The following is a 24,891-nucleotide window of genomic DNA, read 5'->3' as shown; positions in this document are numbered from 1 at the left end:
CTGACATGCAGGAATCTTTTGCCCAAAGTGGGTCTCAAACTCATGACCCTGGGATTAAAAATCTCATGCTCTATGGACTGAGCTACCGCTTCAGTCTGTTTGATAAAACTCATTCACTGCAGGTTTTCAAGCAGAGGTCAGGTGGTCATCTGTCATGGATGCTTTAGTTGAGATTCCTGCATGACCCTCAGGGTCCCTTCCAACTCTACAAATCTATGATTCTATGACAGAGCATCTCTTTTACGTGAAGAATGTCCTTGGTTCAATCTCCAGAAGACTGCTAGCCAGCCAGCTAGATGGACCCATGGTCTGACTCCCATGCCGCTATCTGCTTTATCATTCCATATACAGTAAGGTAAAGGTAAAGGGACCCCTGACCATTAGGTCCAGTCGTGGCCGACTCTGGGGTTGCGGCGCTCATCCCGCTTTATTGGCCGAGGGAGCCGGCGTACAGCTTCCGGGTCATGTGCCCAGCATGACTAAGCCACTTCTGGTGAACCAAAGCAGCGCACGGAAACGCCATTTACCTTCCCGCTGGAGCGGTACCTATTTATCTACTTGCACTTTGACATGCTTTCGAACTGTTAGGTTGGCAGGAGCTGGGACCGAGCAACAGGAGCTCACCCTGTCGCGGGGATTTGAACCGCCGACCTTCTGATCAGCAAGCCCTAGGCTCTGAGGTTTAACCCACAGCGCCACCCGCGTCCCTTCCATATACAGTAGTGTGTTATTTAATTTTGCTGCTGGGTTTCCTTTGATTTTTTGGATGAAACCTTTTTGGATGAAACGCAGCCAGTGAGATTGAGCTTAAAGAAGAACGTTTATTGACTATATAGAAAATAATGGTGTAAAGCTGAAAGCGCTGGCAGCATTAAGATTAATTCTACAGCGTAAATAGGTTTTGATGGATGCAGTAATAGAATACTGAATGGTATAGTTTTTGTAAAATATGCAGGGATTTATGATATGTAAAATGAACCATGGGAAGAGAAGAAGGGAAGTCACTGATATCTTAAGGATGTAAAATGAGCATTTTAAATTGTCAAACAGAACATTTAATAAAAATTGTGTGTGTGTGTGTACTTTTGTCCATTTACTGTATTTGTTTCCTGATTTGAACTATAAAATGGTGATTTTCTTGAATCAAAATGAGAGTACCCCTAAACATTTTTAAAGGAAAAAAGCACTGTGTTTTTGTGTGTGTGTGTGCATGTGTGTGTGTGTGTGTGTACTGCATGTGGCTGGTTATTTTGCAGCATTAAAGCCAGGCTGCATAGACAGGCAGCAAGCAGTTGTGTATTCCGAGGCGTTGCAATGCTTAGTATCAGGGTGGGAGTGAGGTGCTGAGTAGAATATGACTGGATGAAGTGAACATACAGCAATACAGGATGAGCACCCTCCATTCCCCACACTGGGTGGATACCCAACCCTCATAGTTCTGAACTTCAAGGTGAAACTGCCACTGTACCAGGTGTAATCTCTCAGTTGGTTAATACACACATGCCTGCGCGCACACACATATATAGCACGAAGCTCTAAGCTGCTCTTGGAGTACAAAAGATCCTTTGCTGTTAGCACAGGGCAAGCTACGACTGTGGCTGGCTTTCTTGCTGTCTCGCCTCTGGCTGCACCTTTAACATGTGTGGGCACAACCTTAAAGAATCTGCAGAACACAAGCAGCTGCTGAGTCCCACGTTGGAAGAGAGGGCACACTAAGGACCCATGAAGAGTCTGCTGGATCAGGCCAGTGTCCCCTCTAGTCACCGTGGCCTCCCAGATGCCTGGGGGAACCTGCAAGCAGGATTCGAACGCAAGAGCACTCTCCACTCCCTTGGTCTCTACTTTCAATAGAAGGGCCAAAAACTATGAACCTATCCTTCCCTAGGAGTAGGGATGAGGGGTAAATTCAATTCAATTCACATTTAAAGCCAAATTTATTCAATGTGCACTTTCTGAAATAATGTGAGAACAGCCATCCTTTTGAAATTCACACTGATCTGAATTTCATGATGCAGTTGCTTACAAAAATGCATACACTGGGTAGAAGTGTGCATAAAAATGAATATGTTAGCAACAATAACATACAGAAATGCATTATATTAGGAGAAACTGCTTGCAAAATTGCGTACATTCGTCAAAAGTGTGTACAGAAAAATGAAGGATTTCCAGGAGGATTTTTTAAAAAATGAAATTCGCAGGGTGCTGCAGAAATGTGGTTAACCAAATTTAAGTTTGGAAAAATGAAAACTGAAAAAACCAAAATTGGTAGATTCTTCCCTCCCTCCCTGGGAGTAAGACACCCTTACTTCTGTGTCACAGGGTGGCAGTGGAAGCATCTCAAGCCTTCTGCCTAGGGCTAGGCCACTTCTAAATAGGCAAGGACCAGCATGCAGGAGTTAATGCCTTTTAAAAAATGGAGCTATGAAGGAGGCAAGGGTCACCAATTTCAAAAAGGTGGAGGAGGAAGAAGAAGAAGAAAAAGAGGGAAGGGAGTCATTGGAACGATTAGAACTCAAGCAAAACTTGGTCTATTAATGTGTCAGGAACCGTTTACCAGCCCTGAGTAAATAGCAATAATAATGTCATAATGTAAATAATGTCATAAGCTGCTGTGACTGTGTTTTAAAGATGTTGACTCTTTTTCATTCTTTCAAAATGTTACAGCAAAACATTTCATTCCTTGTTTACCCACACCATAAATACATGCAAAACACACAAGTTTTCATTCCTCCTTGTTTGCTAACAAGTTCCCTCTTGTTTGTTTGTTTCTTAAGCCAGCCGAAAATGTTCTTGTTCCCATGCTTTCTAATTTGTTGAGATTTTGTTGCATCTCATCCTCTGCCCCTTCGACAGTCAAATGATGATTGAGCAGCTCTTGCAGACATGACTCCACCTGCTTCAAATTTTTGCCTCAAAAGCTATTATTATTAATAATAATATTATTACGACTATTACCATCTAGTTTTATTTCAGAGTCAACCAACAGGGCACCCTCCAGAGGTGCTGGATCACAACTCCCAAGAACCCTGACCATTGGCCATGATAGCTGGGGCTGATGGGAGTTGTAGTCCAAAACCTCTGGAGGGCACCAGGTTGGCTATCCCTGTTCTACGTATCTTGTGCTTTACAGAGAACAGGTCTGGCAAGTCCTCACCACAAGGGAGCTAATTTTTAAAAAGACATGAGGGAAAGAGTAGAGGAACTAGAGGCAGGGGAAAGGTGCTATTATTTCAGGTACAAATACATAGTTACAATAGGTTAGGTGTGGGGAAACTGTGACCTTCCACGTGTTGTTGGACTATAACTGCTGTCAGTAAGGCCTATGACAGGCATAGGCAAACTCGGCCCTCCAGATGTTTTGGGACTACAACTCCCATCATCCCTAGCTAACAGGACCAGTGGTCAGGGATGATGGGAGTTGTAGTCCAAAAACATCTGGAGTTTGCCTATGGCTGGTCTATGAGTAGTCAGGGATGATGGGAATTGTAGTACAGCAGCACTTGGAGGGTCACAGGTCCCTCATCTCTTCAGTAGAGTATTAGCACCTGGGAGTTGTTCCAGAGGTGTTCATATGATTAAATCATATCTGACGTTTTTAAAAAATCCCTCTTTCCATCTCCCTCTCCTTTCCTATTAAACAAACAAAACCACACTGAACATGGTAGCTGAAGGACAATACCACTGAAAGGCTGCTAAGGAACACACCTGTTTGAAGATGAGGTCCCACCAGCGTTGCAGCTAAAGAAAAACCCCAACTCTGGTATGGATAACTGGGAATAGCTCGTTTGTATGCAAGGATGTGTGTCGTTGCTTAATTATACATGCCCTATAAAAATCTCTGGGGGGAGCTCTTCACAAACAGAGGCATGCCAGTAACGGAATCCTTCAGATATGCTGAAAACAGACTCCTTCTGTTGCATTTCCATTATAGAATAATAGAATCATAGAATCATAGAGTTGGAAGAGACCACAAGGGCCATCGGGTCCAACCCCCTGCCAAGCAAGAAACACCATCAGAGCACTCCTGACATATGGTTGTCAAGCCTCTGCTTAAAGACCTCCAAAGAAGGAGACTCCACCACACTCCTTGGCAGCAAGTTCCACTGTCGAATAGCTCTTACTGTCAGGAAGTTCTTCCTAATGTTTAGGTGGAATCTTCTTTCTTGCAGTTTGGATCCATTGCTCCATGTCTGCTTCTCTGGAGCAGCAGAAAACAACCTTTCTCCCTCCTCTATATGACATCCTTTTATATATTTGAACATGGCTATCATATCACCCCTTAACCTCCTCTTCTCCAGGCTAAACATGCCCAGCTCCCTTAGCCGTTCCTCATAAGGCATCGTTTCCAGGCCTTTGACCATTTTGGTTGCCCTCCTCTGGACACGTTCCAGTGTCCTTCTTGAACTGTGGTGCCCAGAACTGGACACAGTACTCCAGGTGAGGTCTGACCAGAGCAGAATACAGTGGCACTATTACTTCCCTTGACCTAGATGCTATACTCCTATTGATTTATCATTTATCTGCAAACACAAGATTTCAGAAAAAGAAGTGAGGACTTCCCCTTCTCCTCCGATGCCATTTTAAAACACATAGCAGTAGGTTCTCTTAAAACCCATGGGGATTTTCACATAAAGGCATTTCACTTGGATTGTAAGAAGAGCCTTGATCATTCTAACCCTCAAACTACGATCACCGAACATATAGAGGTAAAATGAATTGATGCATTCCGCCCTGTCCTGATCTCTTCTGTGAACTGAACATTCTGTGGAAAGCATGAATGGACTTTTACATGCATGCAACTATATGCAGCTTCTTCCACTTATCAGGAGCTTTGCACCATCATGGTTGCACTTACAAAGCAAAGGAGTGTGTCCATGTGCAGCTCCATTCACACCTTAGATGCATGGGAAGGGGGCCAGGAAACACAGGCAGTTGCCTTATACAGTGCCAACTCCTTGGTCCATCTAGCTCAGTATCATCTATTCTATCCAGGGTTCAGACAGGCAACATTCCCAGTCCTACCTGTAGATGCCAGGGATTGAACCTGCAACCTTCTGTGTGCAAAGCAGATGCTTTGTCACTGAGCCATGGCCTTTCCAACCCAAACTCCCTTCACTCCTAACCTTTATGCAGTCTGAAGCAAAGAGCAGAACTCAGGTCTTGCTCTCGTAGGGGGAAAAACCAACATGTTTTGGGTGTGTCATTGGGTTGAATGCCACACCCGTAATATTAAATACTGATTAAATCACCACAATGATTAAACACAGGTTTTAAAAGATCAACTGGGTAGTTGTTTCTCCGGTCCAAATTTCACCCATGCAGAGTAGCTCTTCTTGTCTTAAACAAAAAAGTCAGCGGGACTCTGCTGCACACATTTGTATATAATATGTCATTATGCCCTCAGACACAGCCGCCATGCTGTGATATACCAGGATGTTACTTTCAAAACTCATTTTTTACAAAGCTCATTTCCTTTCTGTCTTTTTGTACCAGCAGTTTTGCAGGCTTCTGCACCATCTGCTAATTTAATTTATGGTTCCAGAATAATAGATGTGTAAGAGTCTGTTTTCATATATTACTTTCCAGTGCATTTTATTGTGTTTTTAATATTTTGTTGGGAGCAGCCCAGAATGCCTGGAGAAACCCAGTAAGATGGGCAGGATATAAATAATAAAGTAAAGAAACGTAAACTCATCATCATCATCATCATCATCATCACCACCACAAATGGTCATCTCCCATGAACAACACAATGCTGCTGAACAGAAGTTACAGAATTCAACAAGCCAGCTTCAGTGAGCAGAGATGGCTTGTGCTTGCACATCATAGTAAGCCATGGTCAATGGTTTGCCATGAATGCAGATTTCTCCCCTCATCACCCCGTGGGAGCAAGATCCTTGACTTAGCATTACGTTGCAATTGAGGATCATGGTTTGTTTCACTGAAATAAATCAATGACTGGTAAGCCAAGAACAATTATTGGCTTCATGCCATGGTTTGTTTGGAATGAAAAAAACCACCATCTCCAGTTCAGACATAGCGCCAAGCAAAGCATCATGGTTTGTTGCTCCTGCTCTCTAGCAGGAAGGATTAAAGCAGGATAAACTATTAACCATGGTTTACCATCGTTTGTGAATGCAGCAGACTGACTGAGTTTGTACTCTAATATACAAATTTACTTGAAAACAACCCCCACCATTTTCAAGAGGGCTTATTCACCAGTAAAGGTATGAAGGAGTGCAGCCCTTAATGCAAAAGAGGGCTATGGAATGTAGCCTATAAACAACTTTGAAGAATCACCTGTGAAGAACCTCTGGTTTCCAGAGGTTCAAAGAGCAGCACAAGGCTCTTTGCAAAAGAGCTTTCAAACAGCCCTCCCACTCTGCGGTGCCTGTGCATGCAAGGGACCAGGTGCATATAGCCAAACTGAGCAGGATTGAACCCTGGTGAGCAGAGGGTTCAGTCCTGCTGGCTGCAGGGATTTATTACTCCAGCACATTTTCCCAGGGAACAGGTTGGTAAAGAAGATCCCAGGCAAATTGAGCCACAATCTTTAGTTGAAATCAACCAGTGTGCAGCTATAAACGGTCTGGTACATAGAAGAAAATATCTTTGGGATGTCAGAGTGCATAACTAAGCCTCACCTTCCATTGATTAAGATTAAGTAGAGAGGGAGAAACATGAAAAGTTAAATAATGGAAATTTTTTTAAAAGACTCTAAAAAAAAAAAAAGACTACTCCAGACAGTCTTGTAATGAGGCTTCACATATGTGTGCAGTTGCATGGACCGCTCATGAGTTTAGAGATGCTGATCACTGGAATGTTGGAAGATTCAGGATGGATAAAATAAAGTCTTTTTTCATGCAGCACATGGTCAAACGACAGAACTCTCTCCCACAGGAGGCAATGATGCAAGTGACAAGAGGTCATGTGAGCAGGGGTGCTTCACCACATGGGACCATTGTACATGCCCAGACACCACCAGAGTAATAAATAAATAAAGACCTGCCATGCCTTCTGTGCAAGCTTTTTCCTACATGGATGCAGGAAATGTGTCTGGTGTGAAGCAACCCTGAATGTTTCCATCTGGAAGATCTCATTTTTGGGTGGGGAGTGCGAGTCTCAGAGAGCAAACGCAGCTCTGAGGGTTTTCTTTGATCTGGATTAAGTCTACGCACACCAAGTCGATGCCTGTATGCCAGGTTGAGGATTAGTGGCAGTATTTCAGCTTTCATCCAGGTAGATTAATTCTGATCTTGCCGGTCTCAGCTTTTATTTAAAACATTTGAAATCATACATTTGAGGTTAACTGTATTTGTCTTTGGGAAGGTTTTTTTTTTAAGGTTTTGGCTGGAGTAGGATGAAAACATTGGGTTGCAGCCAATGGCAGTCGTACATAGAGTCATGTTCATTAACTCCAATGGGCCTACTCCAAGTAGGACTAGCATTGAGTATACCCCATTATATTATTTGGCTGTCTTCCTAAACAGACTTGTTTCTCTCCAGCCTGACAGATGCCAGCATGGCTTCCTGTCAATACCATTTTTCCAGCCTAAGCAATATAGGGGTGTACATTGGCTCTGTGTGGGCCCCAAATTATGAGGCAAATTGGTGAAGGTTCTCCAGTTCTGAAGTCAGAGTACACCAATAACAAGATCAGGAACAGCTTAAGCTCATGAGTAGCTCTGTGGCTTCAGTTGTCCAAGAATTTTCACTGTGACCTGCTTTTGCATCCTCTGCTCTGAAAATAAACCAAGCTGTTTGGGGAAATGATTGGAGTATGAGCAAGGAAAGAGAGGGAATCCTTCATTTTGATAGACAGCTCTCAATCACAGTGTTTTATTTTCTTCAGGGAACTTCAGTTACAGAGATTTGGGGAAGGGATTAAAAATGGTTTTTGTTTTTCATGCAGATCCATGCCTTCTCAAGCAGAGAGCCTTCTCAGTAGTGTTGCCCGCCCTGTGGAACACCCTCCCATCAGATGTCAAGGAAATAAAAAGCTATGTGACTTTTAGAAGACATTTGAAAGCAGCCCTGTTTAGGGAACTTTTTAACGTTTGGTGTTTTGTCATGTTTTTAATATTCTGTTGGGAGCTGCCCAGAGTGGCTGGGGAAACCCAGCCAGATTGGTGGGGTATAATAATAATAATAATCCTATGAAAGTCAATTGAGAGGTTTTCATTGTATCCCAAAAACCCACTGGGGTGGCAAAACCCCAGCCTTCAACAATGACCATTGGGGGGGAAAGTGTCATTGCTGGGAGGGTGACATATCAACAAATCCGTTTATTGTGAGGACCATGCCTGTACACAAACATCAACACAACAATAGTTAAAAATATTAAAATTCATTACATACTATGCCAACAAAACCTTCATCCCACAAAATAGAAAGAGAGGGAAAACAATCAACGAGTTAAACAGACGATGAAGGGGTCTTTACATTGTCAGGAGGGTGACATATCACTCACTCCAGTCTGAGGATTTATGCTGTTTTCCATGAGCCCCTTCCCTTAGGTAAGTAAGGGATTGATCCCTATGTAAGGAAGGCATCAATCCATCCCCAGGGATCCCAGAAATCTGTAAGCAGGAGCCAGAACTCCACTCCCTACCAGTGACCATTCTTCTTGTGGAGAGTGACATTTCACCTATCCAGGTCTTTCTTAGGGATCCATGCTTTTCCCTCCAACTCTACCTCAGGCTATGATTCTCACTGTATTCTCCCCAGAACAGTAAAGTCTGTTCTTGCAAAAGAGTGAAAGCAGCAGCTCTAATCCCAAAATTTTGCAAGCTTCATTCCCTCAGGAGGAGTAACAATGCCTGAAACTTGCATCCCATTCTGACAAGTAATGAAGTTATAGACTTTTTCTTTGTCTGTTTGTTTTTAAATTTCTTCTATGTCTGTCAATAACATCATGTCTGTTTTATATTCCCTCATTTTACTGAGGGGTGGTGGTGGAAAGAGCTCCATTTCAAATTATCTAATTCAGCCTTGAATGATGACTCAAATGCGCAAGACACAGAGCAGCTCTGAAACATCAGGCTGCTTCTCAAAGCTACAGATACAGATACAAGTTGAATCTTGTAAATGGTACACACATCTAAGCAATATACATACATGCAACTGGTAATACACTATCTCACTCTAGAGATGTCAAACTTTTAAACTTGTAAAATGACAGGAGCCTATTTAACAGGTGAAGGTTCCCCTGGCACAAACGGCTTCACCCATTTCCTACATTTCCACTATTAAAAGCCCAGAAATGGTCTTGGTTTTTTTTTTGTTGTTGTTGTTGTTTTAAAAAAACAGTTGTCAGCTACATAGAAGTCTAGCATTTCCTGGGAATCTCATAACTAGCAACTGAAGAGTTCTGCTTCCTCCTACTTTTGAAATACAGCTATGCCACACACAAACCTCTGAAATATTAGTGAGATGTCATACACCTGAGACAAAAGAACATTCAAACATAATTTTAATTATAACTTTTGAGACATGAAAAGCCTGAACAAATCAGGAAACAAGTCGAGCCTGCTTTGGGTGTGTGTGTGTGTGTGTGTGTGTGTTTGTAGAGTTCTCTTAAAGTCTGTACTGTTTCTAGAGTTATACACCTGCACATCAACATGGTCATTTCATTTCCAGTTGCAATGAACCCTCACCATGTCGCTGATCTCTGCTACAGAGTGCCATGTCGACTTCACAGATGGGGCTCCTTAGAAAGTAGCCTTTCTGCAATTAACTTCTATGGAGAGGGCAGTTCTGTGATTACATTCCCTTCATACACAGAACTGTCCCTATTATTGGAAAGGGCAATTTTAAGCTCTTGCCAATGCCACTGAAAGAGCACCAGGACTCCTGTATTTGCAAGGATCACTGAATGCATTCAGGCAATGTAACAATCATAGTGGAATCTACTGCAATGAACCTCAGGATTGCATGCTTCCCTCCCCATTTCTTTCCCTCGTGCATGAGTGGAGATGTAAAGTGTCCAATCATGGTTCTATAACGGACCAGTTTCCCACTTTATCCGAATACAAGAAACTTTGTTTTGTACAAATCATGCTTAGTTTCAAAAACTTGATGTTAATCCATACTTTGATCCTGGTTTGATTTTCTGATTTCCTGGAAGTACAACAGGAAATGGAACTGAACATAGGGAACTGCACATGAACTAGTGGATATATAATGAAAGAGAGAAAATATGAAATACTGGCCTAACATGTGATCCCAGTGGAGGCTTTAAATGAACGTGGGTGGAAGAATTTATTATTCAATAAGTAATGGCAGTGAGAATTAATGGAGGTACGGTAACTAACAATTAGGAAACCTACCTTGAACTTTTCGGGGGGGAGGGAGTGAAGACGATGGATGTTAGCATGGACCGAATGTTTAAAATAATCATTTATTTGTTGTTTAATGTAATAGGTAGATAGAAAATTGAAAGTTTTCCTTTTGTATCTTTTGCTGATGTTTCTTTTTCATTCTTCTTTTTCTCACTCTCTTTTTCCTTTCTTTCTTTCTATTGCCACTTTCTTTCTTTTTTCTGTTACTCTTCTTAGGTTCTTTTTCTTCCTTACTTCTTTAGAGTCCTATGTCTGGGGTATTTGTTAAAGTCGAGAGATTGTATACTCATCAGCGAGGTAGATGGTTGGTGGAGGATCCTGGGAAAAGTCAGTCTCCCAGGGTGAAAGGCTGGAATGAGAAAGGAAAGATCCCAGCTGGGAACTGGGAGGAGCTACTGTCCCCAGTGGGTAGTAAGGACCAATAATTACTTTTAAGAGAAGGTTTTACTTATTTGATTTGTATTTTCTGTAGTAGTTGTAATCTTACTATATTATGAACAATCTTAATAAAAGATTTCCAGCCATCAACTCTCCCTCCCTAATAACGGTTTGCACCAACCACAATTTTGGTATTCTAATGAAATGCTGTTTGTTACAAACTCTGAACAGAAGTTTCTTTTCATACATGTTGCAGGGGAAAGAAGGATTCCTCAGATCTGAAGCTTGTTGCAGCACGTTCTTCTCACAACAAACCACAGTTCGTTGTCATTGGATCAAGGTACGTATAACTGAGCACGGATAACTTATAAAACCATATTGACGCAAACATTTATTTTGAGAAACTGCCCGCATGTCACTGATGATGAGCATAGTGCATAGATTTGGGTGCAGGCGTTTGCTTGTTACAGAGAATGCATATTTATCCAAGAACTTGGGGTGAACTAGATGTTAGCAACCACGCCTGAGTTTAAGAAATAATAATGTACAGGTAGTTAAAGGAGCAAGACAACCGAGAGATTGTCAGAATGCAACTTGGGATATGGAAATATAGAAAAGGGACCATTTGAGGGAGGGAATTAACACTGTCCTCCACCTGGTTGATGTAGCAATGTTTAGCTTAGTGACGGAGGATATTTAGTTGACTGACAGAGGATAAGGGGGAAAGATTATACTGGTCTCATTTTCAAAAGTTTCATGTAAATATATCCCCTTAACTGATGTCTGGCTCAGACAGCTTTGACAGCGCCAATCACTTGCCTGGATTGGTGGTGAGATTGGATTTGGTACCTTCCACATTGCATTCACACCCAACAGGTGTTCAGTAATGTCAGCACAGATGTTACAACTGTGTGCTAGGGGATGACATACAATTTTCTGTTCCTCACATAAGGCTGACTTACTGCCTCAAAGAGCTAACCTTGAAAGTTCCTTTTCCTCATTTTTCCCCTTACACCAACCTTACGAGGTAGGCAATATAGCAACTTGTATAAGACATTCCCACAGGCTTCATTGCTAAGTAGAGATGTGAATTCAGGCCTTCCCAATCTGGCAGTCTAGTTACTACACTACACTTACTCTGTCAGTTCTTTATCAGGAAGGCAGACAGTGCAGTGCAATGGTTAGAGTGTTGGATTAGGAATGGGGAGAGTTGGGTTTATATCCCTACTCAGCCATGAAGCTTCGGCCTGTCACTACCTCTCAGCCTAGCCTATCTAGCAGGGTTGTTGTGAAGACAAAATTGGTGCAGATAACCATGTATGCACTTCCTTGAACTTCTTGAAGAAAAGGCAAGGCAATAAATAAACAGAAGCTTGATAGTTTGCTTCAAGTCACAGCTATACTTTTGCTATGACTCTGCAATGGTGTGCTGTTGTTCCAAGTGAAGCCCTTAGCCACTTAGTCCAAGTTTTTCAGCTGGAATGAAAATTCCGAATTGCCTCGTACCTCAACCACACCGTTTTCACACAGGGGATCCACGTGCAGAAGCCTGTTTCCACATGTGGGTAATCCTTGATGGATCAGAATGCTTGTATTTTGTCTCGGTCGGCTTCTGTGAAGGTTGGCCAGTTAATTATCATTTCATCGCTGATGCTTCTAAGATAAGTTTGCCACAAACCTCACCTTGTGCCTACTTGTTGCAAAACATGGAGACAGCTTGAGTAAATGTTACGACGTTCATTGAAGCCTCTGTCACATTCTCTCAGTATCATATAAAAATGCATTTACTCATAATCCCTTTATAATGTGTATCCCGTTAATGAATTGTTTTCTACCTGGAAAAGAAAATCCTTGGAACTGCTGACTCTCTGCAAAAGGAAACCCACATAATTTCCTACTCCCACAGAGTACTCCCGCTGAATGAATGCTCTGTAGTTTAAAAAATGATATGTTCCCCATACTAGTCTATGTACTACATACAGAGTATTAGTAGCCTGATCTGTGTGCAAAAAAAGTCTGCTTCAAAACTAGCTTCCACTGCAGTATATTGTGTGTGTGTGTGTGTGTGTGTGTGTGTGTGTGTGTGTGTGTGTGTGTGTATACACATACAAATATATTTCCTTAGTTTTATTTCATAGCAGGAAACCTGGAGCAAGTTTTACTTAGCCTTCTCGGTGGTGGCACCCACCTGGTAGAACGCCCTCCCATCAGATGTCAAGGAAATAAACAACTGACTTTTAGAAGACATCTGAAGGCAGCCCTGATTAGGGAAGTTTTTAATGTTTGATGTTTTATTCTGTTTTAATATTCTGTTGATTGCTGCCCAGAGTGACCGGGGAAACCCAGCCAGATGGGCGGGGTATAAATAATAAATTGTTGTTATTATTTTAAATGATATATTTGTAATACATTGATGCACATTACCGCAGTTTCAAACCATGATTGCTTTGAAACTAACATGGGAGACATGTTTGCCAATAACCATGGGACAAGTAAGACACTCCAGGTAGTTAAATGAAGTGTGAAAAGACTAGTTACAGGTAGGTAGCCGTGTTGGTCTGCCGTGGTCAAAACAAAATTTAAAAATTCCTTCAAGTAGCACCTTAGAGAGCAACTAAGTTTGTTATTGGTATGAGCTTGGTATCTGAAGAAGTGTGCATGCACACGAAAGCTCACACCAATAACAGACTTAGTTGCTCTCTAAGGTGCTACTCGAAGGAATTTTTTTATTGTGAAAAGACTGGCATTGAAACTAGTAGAGCTCATGACTAAGTAAGCTAAGTAACCTAATATAAGTAGTTAGGTTGTCAAGAAATGGGGAAATTATTCGCAGATTACCACTGTACTGCTATGACTACTCACTCAACACCCCATTTCTATGTAGCTGAGACTCCATATTTGCAGAGGTAACTTACCCACTTTGGGGGTAACCCTGTGCATTGTCCTGATCCCATGATTTCTCCTGCCCATGTGCCCTGACGAATGTCATTGTGATGCTACACAATCACACAATCTGAGAGACTCGCGTGGTTTCCGCTTGCCTACTGCTACAACTACAGCACTCTTACCATGTGCAAATTGCATTGTACACAGTAATGACCCTGCCACAGCAGCAATGAACGGGGCCTAAATCCCACAGGATGGAGTGATGTCCACGCATTTGGCTTTAAAAGGGGGTGAGGCAATTTCATGGAGGATAAGGCTGTCATAGTAGTCTATGCGACCCCCGAGCCAAGGAAATAAGTAAGTGTACAACCTTTAGAAGACACCTGAAGGCAGTTTTTGAAATGTTTAATATCTGGCATATAAATAATAAAAGTATTAATTATTATTATTATTATTATTATTATTATTATTATTATTATTTAGGACATCACCATTTTAATCAGGAAAATGTTGAAGGGTATGCTAGTCACAAGGACTATATTCTGTCTCCACTGTTGGAGGCAGTATGCCTCTGAATCCCAGTGGCTGGGAATCCTATGTGGGGAGAGCATTGTTGCTCTCAGGTTCAGCCTGTGGGCCTGCTGCAAGCATCTGGTTGGTAGGGCTGCCATATGTCCAGATTTTCTTGGAAATTACTGTGATTTCAAAGGTGGAATTGATGCCTGGAGGGAATTTCCGAAAGGTGGTGCTTTGTCCTGGATTGTAGGCAAGTCAATTGAAAAATCGCAGGGCTGTTAGGTTCTTAGACTTCAGCACTTTAACTTCAGCATCCTCATTCTAAAGCTGGAAAGATCTAAACTGCACTCTCACATAACATTGCCACCCACTCCTATCCTAATTCACACAGGAAAGGAGCTGCCTCTAAGGGCCATTTTGCCAGATGGAGATTATTAGAGAACAGCGTATTTCAGTTTTGTATTCTCTGCTTCAATAGTCAGAAATACAAAAACGCATAAAGTTTAGCAGACCCATAATCTTGCCCTTCCGGCAATGTGAGGGATACAGAGCCAGGATCTGATTCATAAGCTCAATAAAACAATATTAAAATATCTTTGAATCATAAAGAACACATTTCAGGGTATGTCACACTTCACAGTGTTGCATGAAGAATAAGCGGCCTTGAAGTTATGATCTCCGGTTACTCAATTCTCCTATTTGCTCAGGCACTGCAGGTTTGCTTAACGGTTACTGCCCCAATATTGCACAACTGGAACTACAACAATACAGTAAGAGAATTCCTACCTGACAGCTGTTGGAGGATGCGTATGAGGCTGTTTGGCTGCCTCTCACAGAGCCTTATCACTTTCCAGCCAGGGGTGGGGATGGGAATCAGACAAAACACACAACTTGAACAGGAAGAAGTTCATACTGTGGCATTAGACAACTCACACAAGCTCCACTGTGTATTCTGGCACCTTCCCATCTCAATATTACCTTTCAGCTAAAGGCTTCTTTTCCCATACAGAATGCACACATTATGCACTTAGATTTCATAGGACTGGTTGGACACTCAGCAATGGTGGGAGGACCCAGATGGGGTGAGGAACCACCAAGGGAAGAAGGCTTGGAGAAGACTGAGCAGAGGAGGTGTTGGAAGCTGAAGGGGTAACAGGGCTAAGTGAGCCGGGAGAGTCTGTGGCAGAGAGAAGCCCAGAACCAGAGGCAGAAGCTGGAGCAGGATAGCAGGAGGAGGGAGGCCAAGAGGCAGAGATGAGTCAGGCTGGTGAAGAGTCATGAGTGTCTTGCCCTCCTGCTATGACAAGCGCCCCTCCCTGCCAACTCCAAGAACCAAAAGAGGCATGAAATGGGAGTAGCAAAGACAGGCTGCATGCAGGCGCAGTCTCAGGTTGCTTGCAAGTAGCCCCAAAGAGGAGGAGAAACACAGAAAACTGGCAGGGGGGGCTTTTAGTCTCTGCAACTGATTTCAGGGAGTAGGACCCACAGGGCATGAGCTGCTGGGCTCATTATGCCTGAAACTTAGCCAAGTCTGTGAATACTGTGTTTTGCTCATAAAGAGTCAACTCCAGCTTTTAACTGTGTGTTTTTCTGACTGGCTCTGTGACAATAAATCATGGACGAAAGCCTTTGCCATCCCGATGCCCTCCAGATGTTTTGGACCACAACTCCCATCAGCCCCAGTCAGCACTGACCAGGGCTGGTGGGAGCTGTAGCCCTAATCATCTGGACAGCACCAGGTTGGTGAAGGCTGTGATACGGCATTCCACTCCTACAACACACTGACGTGCACTAGCAAAGTTGTAGAGATCCTGTCGCCCCAATACAGAATGAAGCTGGCCAAGCTGGCAGGTACATTCCTGACAAAGGCACACACTCAATGCCAACATTCCAGCAACCTATACAGAGAGCTGAAGGAATAACACGCACTGCACTGTCCTGACCCCTGCAACCCTTTCTTTTTCCTTTCCTTTTTGTTAAATTAGCATTTCATTGCTTTTCATATTTAGCAAATGTACCTGACATAAATGGCAAGGGGGGGAATGACAACAGCACCCCATCTCACGTGACAAAGCCCACAGCTTTCCCTAAAAGCTAATGAGAAAAATTTAGCAAAGAAAAGGGGGGGGGGAAATGTCAACGTAGTTAAGGATGGGTACATATCAATTTCAGTTTCTCTCCATTTCTCCCTTTCCTAATCTTAAATTCACTTCTCCATATTGCTACATCAGTTTGCAAAGTTGTCATTTTCACTAGTACACACAATAATTGGCCAGAGAACATCATTGCAAAATTCAGAGAAGTGCAAATTTTGAAGAATGGCAGTGTTTCGGTTCACATCTTGTTTTGGAAAGAGCAAATTAGGTAGGTTCACCTTTAAATGCAAACTGAGTCCAATTTCTCTCCAACAAGTTAGTATAAACCTTGTTTATCTTTCCCCCGATCAGGGTAGTGTACACTATACAAGGTAGTATAGCAAAGGCAAGGGAGGGCGTCTCCAAAGTGTCAGTATTTTCTGGGAGGTATTCAGACTTAAGGTTTGCACAATTAAAGTGGATTAAAGCTTTCTGTTGTCCTAGTACAACAAATCCACTTTAAAAAACAACAAAGGGCTTTTGTGGTTTGGAAAGTGATGAGGAAACACATTGGAATTGGGATGGATGAATGGCTACCGGGGAGACACAAAAACACCCCATAAGAAAGAGATGTTGAGGACACAAGCTCTGAACATAGGCATAGCCATAGGCATTCCTTTCTCCCATGCTTTTCTCTAGCCTTCCCCCAATATTCAAAGTACAGACGTGAGTCTTGTTCTACAGAAAAGAGTTGATAGAATTCTGCACTGAGGGTGAATTTGTGGAAACCTCCTCCCTGAGTGCAATAAACTAGGACACAAAAAACCTTTCTCCCTGGTAAGCTCTTTTACTGCATCTGGGGAATTCCAAACACACAGAGAGAGCAGAATGAAATGGTGCAGTCCAGAATTTTAATATCTCAAAATAAAAAAATTCCTTCCAGTAGCACCTTAAAGACACACGAAATGCTCATACCAAGAACTAACTTAGTTGGTCTTTAAGGTGCTACTGGAAGGAATTTTTTTATTTTGACTATGGCAGACCAACACGGCTACCTATCTGTAACTTTAATATCTCAGTTCACCACCACATTCTGTATAATGGGCAGATCAGCTAAGGCAGACCAAGGCAATGGATCCAGTTTCTCTGTGACTTTCTCACAGACTAAACCACATTTCTGGAACAAGTCAGGAGTTGCACAGCCAGTACATACCGTCTCAAACAACACAGTGTGTAAATTATGCACTGTCCTGAGGTGGCATCTGTCCAAAAAAAGTTAGTCACACTTCAATGCCATTGAAAACAAAGGAACACAGATTTCTCTAGACTGGTACCAGTGTGTTTTCCTTGCCTGGAATAAGATGTAAAACAGCCTCCCAAAATTTGTGGTTTTAATTTGGGGACAGAGTTTTGGAAGGTTCAGTATTTAGGAAATTCCAAAGATTTCTAGATGCGGTGAAGAAGACACATGATCACTAAATATCCAGCAGTACTTTCATTGTTCCTAAAAAGGTTCCCTGGAGTAATTGCATGTTATTTAAGCACTACATTACCTAAGACTGTAGGAACAAATAACAAACTCATATTAAAAGAAAAGGTTATCATTCATCGCAAAATATTTAACATTATCCCAGTGAAGATCCAGTTGTGCTAATGTGCAATTTGAATACCAGAAGAGGCACATATTATTGAATCAATATTATTTTCCATCTGTAATACGTCCAGCTGAGAGCCCCTTCCTTCAGCATTAATTCAGATGGGGATGCCCAAAAGAATCTAGCATTGCTAGCTAAGGCATCACACTCTGCATTGGATCACCTTTCCTGCTTGAACTTTAGGAACTGCAGAACAACTTCCATTTTACATATTTTATCGGCCCTTATCTCTCTTTCTGTCCTCCCCTGCAAGTTCATACTTGATTCTGCAGGATGCAATCCTTCATCCGTTCTACACACACAAAAGGTGAATCTGGGGTCTGATTTGGAGAAAACGCTTTAGGGTAGGAGGAGTTTGAGAGGGAAGCCAGTCAAAGCTGCACGCTGGGTGGCATAATCCACAGAAGGCAATTGTTACTGGATAAACTCCCAAGGCTATTAAATCATGATCTGAGAGCATCTCCTTTAGGCCCCTGAACCACTAACGCACCTTGACGTACCTTTTTAATGCACAGTTTACGTGAGCATGTTCTTATGAGTAGAAAGGGTTACAAAAACCAGGTAACAGTGACAGAGCCAACATGTTGGTATTAAATTGTGGACCTAGCAGGAGATTCTCTCTCTCTCTCTCTCTCTCTCTCTCTCTCTCTCTCTCTCTCTCTCTCTCACACACACACACACACACACACACACACCATTCATGTTTCCCTGTTTCTATCTCACCTCCCCAACGAGTCCTGGTTTGTTTTGAGGTTTCTGCTGCCTGTCTTGTACGTGAGTGTCAAATTTGCAAGTGGCAAAGGGAGGGAACTGTAGTAACATGCCCAGCTCTTCCTTTCTGCAAAGCACTAATAGCACCAGCTATTTCATTCTGAGGCCTCCATCTCGGTTTACTTCAAGAGGGGTCTGCCGTGATCACAATGCCAGACAGGAGATTGTGCAAGTGAGCGTACAACTACTGTAGCATACTGGGACATGGTGCTAGGCATGTCATCCAGCCAGAATTGCACAGGTGGAAGGAGAATGCTATTCTCTTGGTCTGTTGCTTGAAATGTGGGAGTGCAAAGCCTGAAGAGATTCCACCAGAGTCAATTTGTGCATGAAGATGCAGAGCTGCTGACACCTTCATTAGAACATTGAATGGGAATTGTGGCTTGTACTGTGCATGCATCTATATGGCATAGCCATGGTGATGGAAAAGGGGGAGGGATTAAGTGTGAATTCACAAGATGAATGCCGCTTGAGATACCAAAGGACAGAAAAGGAAGGATTAAAAAGGAAACATTTTAAAAAATTATTTAAAATGACATTCGTTAAAAAACCAGAAGCTTTTTCATTAGGTGTTTTAAGACAACAATTGCCAAAAGCAAAACGGACATTATTTATGTATGCTACAACAGTGACAAGAATCTTAATAGCTCAAAATTGGAAGACTGGAGAAGTACCATCGAAAGCACAATGGCAGGAAAAGTTGATGAATTATGCAGAACTTGCAAAATTAATGGGCAAACTACATGAAAAGGACAATAGGGACTTTGAAAAAGAATGGGGACCTTTTACAATATTTGCACAAACAACAAAAAGAAATGGTCTCATTGGCAGGATTTAAATAAACATTTACAATTTTATTTACTGAGAACAAGAAGTATAACAATGTGATAACATAATATAGTATACAAACAGCAGAATGTATCATCTGATGTAACAAACCAGAAATGGTAGTTGAGGGAAGTCAACAGGGAAGGGGGGGAATTGGAAAATGTATGTTTAGCAATGTTACTGGATATTTGTTATGAGAAAAGAAATTTAATAAAAAATATAGAAAAGAAAAGAAAAGAAAAGAAAAGAAAAGAAAAGAAAAGAAAAGAAAAGAAAAGAAAAGAAAAGAAAAGAAAAGAAGAAAAGAAAAGAAAAGAAAAGAAGGATGCCCATTCTTGGAGAAAAGGAATTCCGAATGTGCCCGAAGGGATTCAGAAGAAAAAATATGGCAACTTTATGTGGCAGAAATATGTTGTTTCTATATTACAAAAATGCAAAAGTTACTTTTCATTTTCCCCCCAAATGTAAACATTTTAGCACTTGATGATGAAAAGAATCTGATGGAAACAGCATGCATTTAACCCATTTACTTATTCTGGATAATCCATTTCAGTGTTATCTGAATGCTCCCATTTTCCTACATCTGAGTCCCATATTTTAAAATGGATTCCCCCCCCCCTTCCCCTTAACAAACATTACAGTTTGCACAAAATTGACTCCCTTGGTCCAGAAGCTGATTCCAGCTTCTCCTGTATGGGAACACCCCCAATGGATAAAAGCATCACACAGGTGTGTGGATTATAGTGTTATAGTAACCCTTTTCTGGTATGACAATAACTCATTTATGGCTTCCTGTTCAGCATGGCTGGAGGATTAGTGATGTATTGTCCCTTAACTTCCCCTTATCCATTCAGCTTGTTATTCCCAAAGTGGGTTTCCTTTCATTGCTATTATTTTTTTCTTGTTTTACATTTGGGGTTAACTTTCGTTATTTGTTCTTGTTTCCTTTTTATAGCAAAATAGCAATGCTCTGGGGAACAGAAGCTGATGAGCAGAGAAATCGAAATTCCTGCTAAGCAACAGCAGAAGAACTTAAAGGTGGAGACATCATTGCATCTGGAGGAGAACCATTCCTTATGCCAGCCAAAGCAGAAACTGGGGACAGGAAAAGCTCTGGATCTTTGCTGCACCAGATCCAGACAGGTGCAGCAGAGAGGCCCAAATTGGGCCCATTGGTAGCTGGACCACCTTAGGCTCCAGCAGGTCCTTGGACAGCCCATCTCCTCCTCTTCTTTGTTCCTCAAATGCCCCAGTTTGGAGGTACACACCAGCTACTGCCCATAGAGATCTTGCCAAAAGTAGCTTCTGCCTGCATTTTAGGCACACATGGACATTCCAGAGTGATGGAGCACAGCTAAGCAGAACTGGAGAGAGAGGGGCACCTCTGTTTCATCCAAACTCTTTCCAGAACAGCAGATTGGAGGTTTAGATTGCTCTGCCCATAAGGAATCCCCACAGCTATACTGAACAGGAAGCAAGAAAACTGACTCAGCCTGTAAATGGAAAACTTTTGATGGAAGACTCAATAGCCTTTAAAGGCCTCAGTAGCGTGGTGCTGTGGGTTAAACCACAGAGCCTAGGACTTGCCGATCAGAAGTTCAGCGGTTCAAATCCCCGTGATGGGGTGAGCTCCCGTTGCTCGGCCCCTGCTCCTGCCAACCTAGCAGTTTGAAAGCACATCAAGTACAAGTAGATAAATAGGTACTGCTCCGGCAGGAAGGTAAACGGCGTTTCCGTGCACTGCTCTGGTTCGCCAGAAGTGGCTTAGTCATGCTGGCCACATGACCCGGAAGCTGTACGCCGGCTCGCTCGGCCAATAAAGTGAGATGAGCGCCGCAACCCCAGAGTCAGCCATGACTGGACCTAATAGTCAGGGGTCCCTTTACCTTTACCTAGTGCTAGGCACCAGGCAATTTTGCTTTATAGCAGCAGCAGCAACAACAACAACAACAACAACAACAACAACAACAACAACAACAAAGCCACAAATCATACATACAGGACAACTGACATACGTATAATGATTTGCTAACAAGTCATCTGGAATTCTCCATAACTTTTGAGTGAAGAAAGGGTAATCCCAGAAAACGGAGCAAGTGTGGAAGAGACTTAAAGTAGCCAGGAGTGGGAGTATGGCAGTGCCACTGCTGTTGTTTATTCCCATTAGACACCACCTGCAGGCAATGTGATATGCAGAACAGGGACACAGGGTGTTCTCAGTAAACTGCATTGGCAGCTGTGACTCTCAGAGCTATTCCAAGGAAACAGCAATTGACAAAAAACATGATAATCAAGACGATAAGCTCATCTATTGAACACAAATCAATGCCCAGGTGCTCTGGCAGGGACCTTGACACCCACACCTGTGCCCTGAGTCTAGGAGAAGTTCTTTCCCAGACACTCATGCCCCACAGTTATGACAAGCGGGGTTTTCCTACCCAGCATAAATTCTTGCTCTGCATCTGATAACTTAAGCTGCGGTTCCCCCCCACCCCATTCCCATCCTGATCGTATCAAACTGTTGAGCCACTCCTGCATGATTCATTTCTTATAAATGCTACTGGGCACTGGGGAAATATTGGAAGGTCTGTGATCCAAAAGGATTCACTGAACCTGAACCTGCATGTAGGGACGTGGCTCAGCAAGGCTAGTAACGCTGCCACACAAAGGATGTGGCCTTGACAAGCAGAGTTAAGGAGAAGCTGAGAAAATAGCTGGGCTTGTCTACAGAGTGGGCTCTCTGTCGCAACAAATCCACTTTCAGGAAGAAGCAGGCATTTTATGGTTAGGAAAGTGCCAGGAGAAAAGCACTAAGAAGGGTGGAATGATGATCGACTGATAAGAAGCTGTAGAATCTTCCCTCAGATAAACCAGGGTGACAATATCTGAGAGTTAAAATGCAGCAGCAATTCATATCGTTTGGCAGCATTTGATATCAAATGCGCATTGTGCAGTTATAGCAACTACTCTATTCCAAACTTAAAAATGGAGAGCATAATGCTGGTGGTCAACAAAAAAGGTTTGAAGACTCAAAGCAAATCTAAAAATTGCAGTATAAGCACTGACAATTGGGAAACACTGGCTTGCAAGTGCTCCAATTGGAGAACACCATTTACCAAAGGTTTCGTGGACTTTGAAGATGCTCAAAATCAAAGGAAAAACAAGCTAAGAGGAAGGCACGTTTGGCAAACCCTCACCATGATCAGCTCCCACCTGGAAACCTATGTCCCCACTGCGGAAGGAGGTGTGGATCTAGAATTGGCCTCCACAGTCACTTAGGACTCACTGTTAAGACTATGTTCATGGAAGACAATCTTACTCATCTACGAGAGATTGCCAAAGAAGAAGAAAGAAGAGTACTTGATATTGTCTGTAGTGCTACTGGTAACACTCAAAGTTCCATTTCATTAGAAATTATAGAAACTCTGGCCCACTGGCATAATTTCCCACCCCCATCCCCATTTAGCTTGTGTGCATTTTCTGGCCACCTGCCTCAGATATATGACATCAAGTGTGAAGCAGATAGAGGTGTGAGGCAGCTGAGTTCAAAGGGGCTTTGTGGGTATCCCTGTGATTGGCACAGTTTGCAAAGCCACATGAACAGCACTTTGCAAGCACCAACAATTAGCTAATTGGTGTGGCTTATATAGTGTTGTGTGTGGAAGCTGCAGTGAGTTTACAGATTAGTAAGCCCTTATTCCCAAAGGTTTGCTTGCACCCTAGCCAAGGACACCACCACCTACAACATCCTTTGGTGTCACAACAACAATTAACATGTTTTCTTGTGAAAGAATGGCCCAGATTTTCCAAAATACAACATATTGCAGATTGTGCTGGGAAACAGTGATCTCTCTCTAAAGGAAGTACCGCACAGGGTGGTATTTTACTCAGAGTAGACCCACTGAAATTAATGGGTCTAATGATATCTTGACAAATTAAAAAGGAAGATGCATTTGTTACACAAGCAAAGAGGTTTGATAATAAAGCCCCTGAACATTAATGCAACTGTTGGTTAGCAAAAGAGCGGCTCCTTCCAAGGTCCTTACTTTGGAAGGCACAAAATGCCAGATCTCAGCATCCTTTAACCAGATGTTCCTTTAAGTCTTCCGCTTGCAGAAGGGGTAAGATCGCTTTCCCTCTGATTTGGCTTCAACCCTTTTAAACTGCATTTCATCACCTCTGGGCAAGACAAAGAGATGGTTAAGTAAACTCTTGCTGCTGCTTTACATTTAATCGCTACAAAGAAAGCAAGACTCCCATGGAATAAATAAAATAAACAGACAAAAGGGTGTTTTGCTTTGGTTGATATAGCTTGATGATTGGTAATACTATAGGGCAGAACTACTAGGCTAGATTGTATTGTTTGGCTGCTGGAAACAAAATGGCCACAATGTATTCAAGTGAGGAGCAAACGGAAGGAGTGGTGCTGTGTTAGAGGCCACCCACTGAAACATCATTACAGATTTGACAGGAACACGTGCTAATGAGCTTCCATACCAGCAGTAAACTGCAAATGTATTTTCACTTACCACATTTTCCTTAGTACGGAATCAGGAAATCCAGATTAAACTTTAAAAATAGGATGGGCTTCCATTTTGATGATGACAGTGGGAATGTTAAAGATACAGTGGTACCTCTGGTTAAGAGCGGGATCCATTCCGGAGGCCCGACCATATCCTGAAAATTTTGTAACTGGAGGACTGCTTCTGCACACGCACGCAGTGCCGCAGAGTACTTCTGCACATGCGCGAAGTGCACAGAGCATTTCTGCGCATGCGCAAGCGGCAAACCAACTTCCGGGTTTGCCGCATTCACAACCTGAAGATTACGTTACCCGAAGGTAACGTAACCCGAGAGTCCACTGTAGTAGGAAAGGAGATATTGAATAAGTATTATCCTTCCTTCACTCACACTAGTAGGTGATGTAGCAGAGCAGATTCCCTTCAATACAGCTGGAAACTAGTTTGCAGATTCATTTGAATCTCTTAGTTAAGATTATTTCCTGGTGTCCCCTTTAATGCCTCTTAAAGTAAAGTAATAAAAAGTTTAACTCACATTTCAGTTCATTATTTGATCCCTGAAAGGCAGGCTTCTCTTAGTAGTTACACAAACAGTGAGTTCATCACATATGGAGATTGAACAACAAAATCACATTAAGAGAACAAAATGGCTGCAGGAGAGCAGCGTGGCAGTACGAGCAGCAAGCAAGAGATCAAGAAAGAAGAAGAAGAAGAAGAAGAAGAAGAAGAAGAAGAAGAAGAAGAAGAAGAAGAAGAAGAGGAGGAGGAGGAGGAAGAGGAGGAGTTTGGATTTGATATCCCGCCTTTCACTCCCTTTAAGGAGTCTCAAAGCGGCTAACATTCTCCTTTCCCTTCCTCCCCCACAACAAATACTCTGTGAGGTGAGTGGGGCTGAGAGACTTCAAAGAAGTGTGACTGGCCC

General features: G+C 42.5%; 1 long non-coding RNA gene across 1 annotated transcript in view; it reads right to left on the bottom strand.

Annotated features, from left to right (window-relative positions):
- The window catches only part of LOC310699925, a 33,122-nt gene extending 8,481 nt beyond the window's left edge, over positions 1–24,641 (bottom strand). The window contains exons 1-2 of the long non-coding RNA XR_014522310.1: positions 24,505–24,641; positions 23,496–23,628 (exon numbers count right to left, since the gene is read on the bottom strand). This is a non-coding gene — a long non-coding RNA (uncharacterized lncRNA). The remainder of the gene's footprint in view (positions 1–23,495; positions 23,629–24,504) is intronic.
- Between the last annotated feature and the right edge of the window lie 250 nt (positions 24,642–24,891).

This window comes from Podarcis liolepis (assembly GCF_965112155.1).
Source record: "Podarcis liolepis genome assembly, chromosome: 2".
NCBI classification, from domain to species: Eukaryota; Metazoa; Chordata; class Lepidosauria; order Squamata; family Lacertidae; genus Podarcis; species Podarcis liolepis.
Note: the sequence above shows the minus strand (reverse complement) of the source record. Positions and strands in the feature narration are given on the sequence as shown.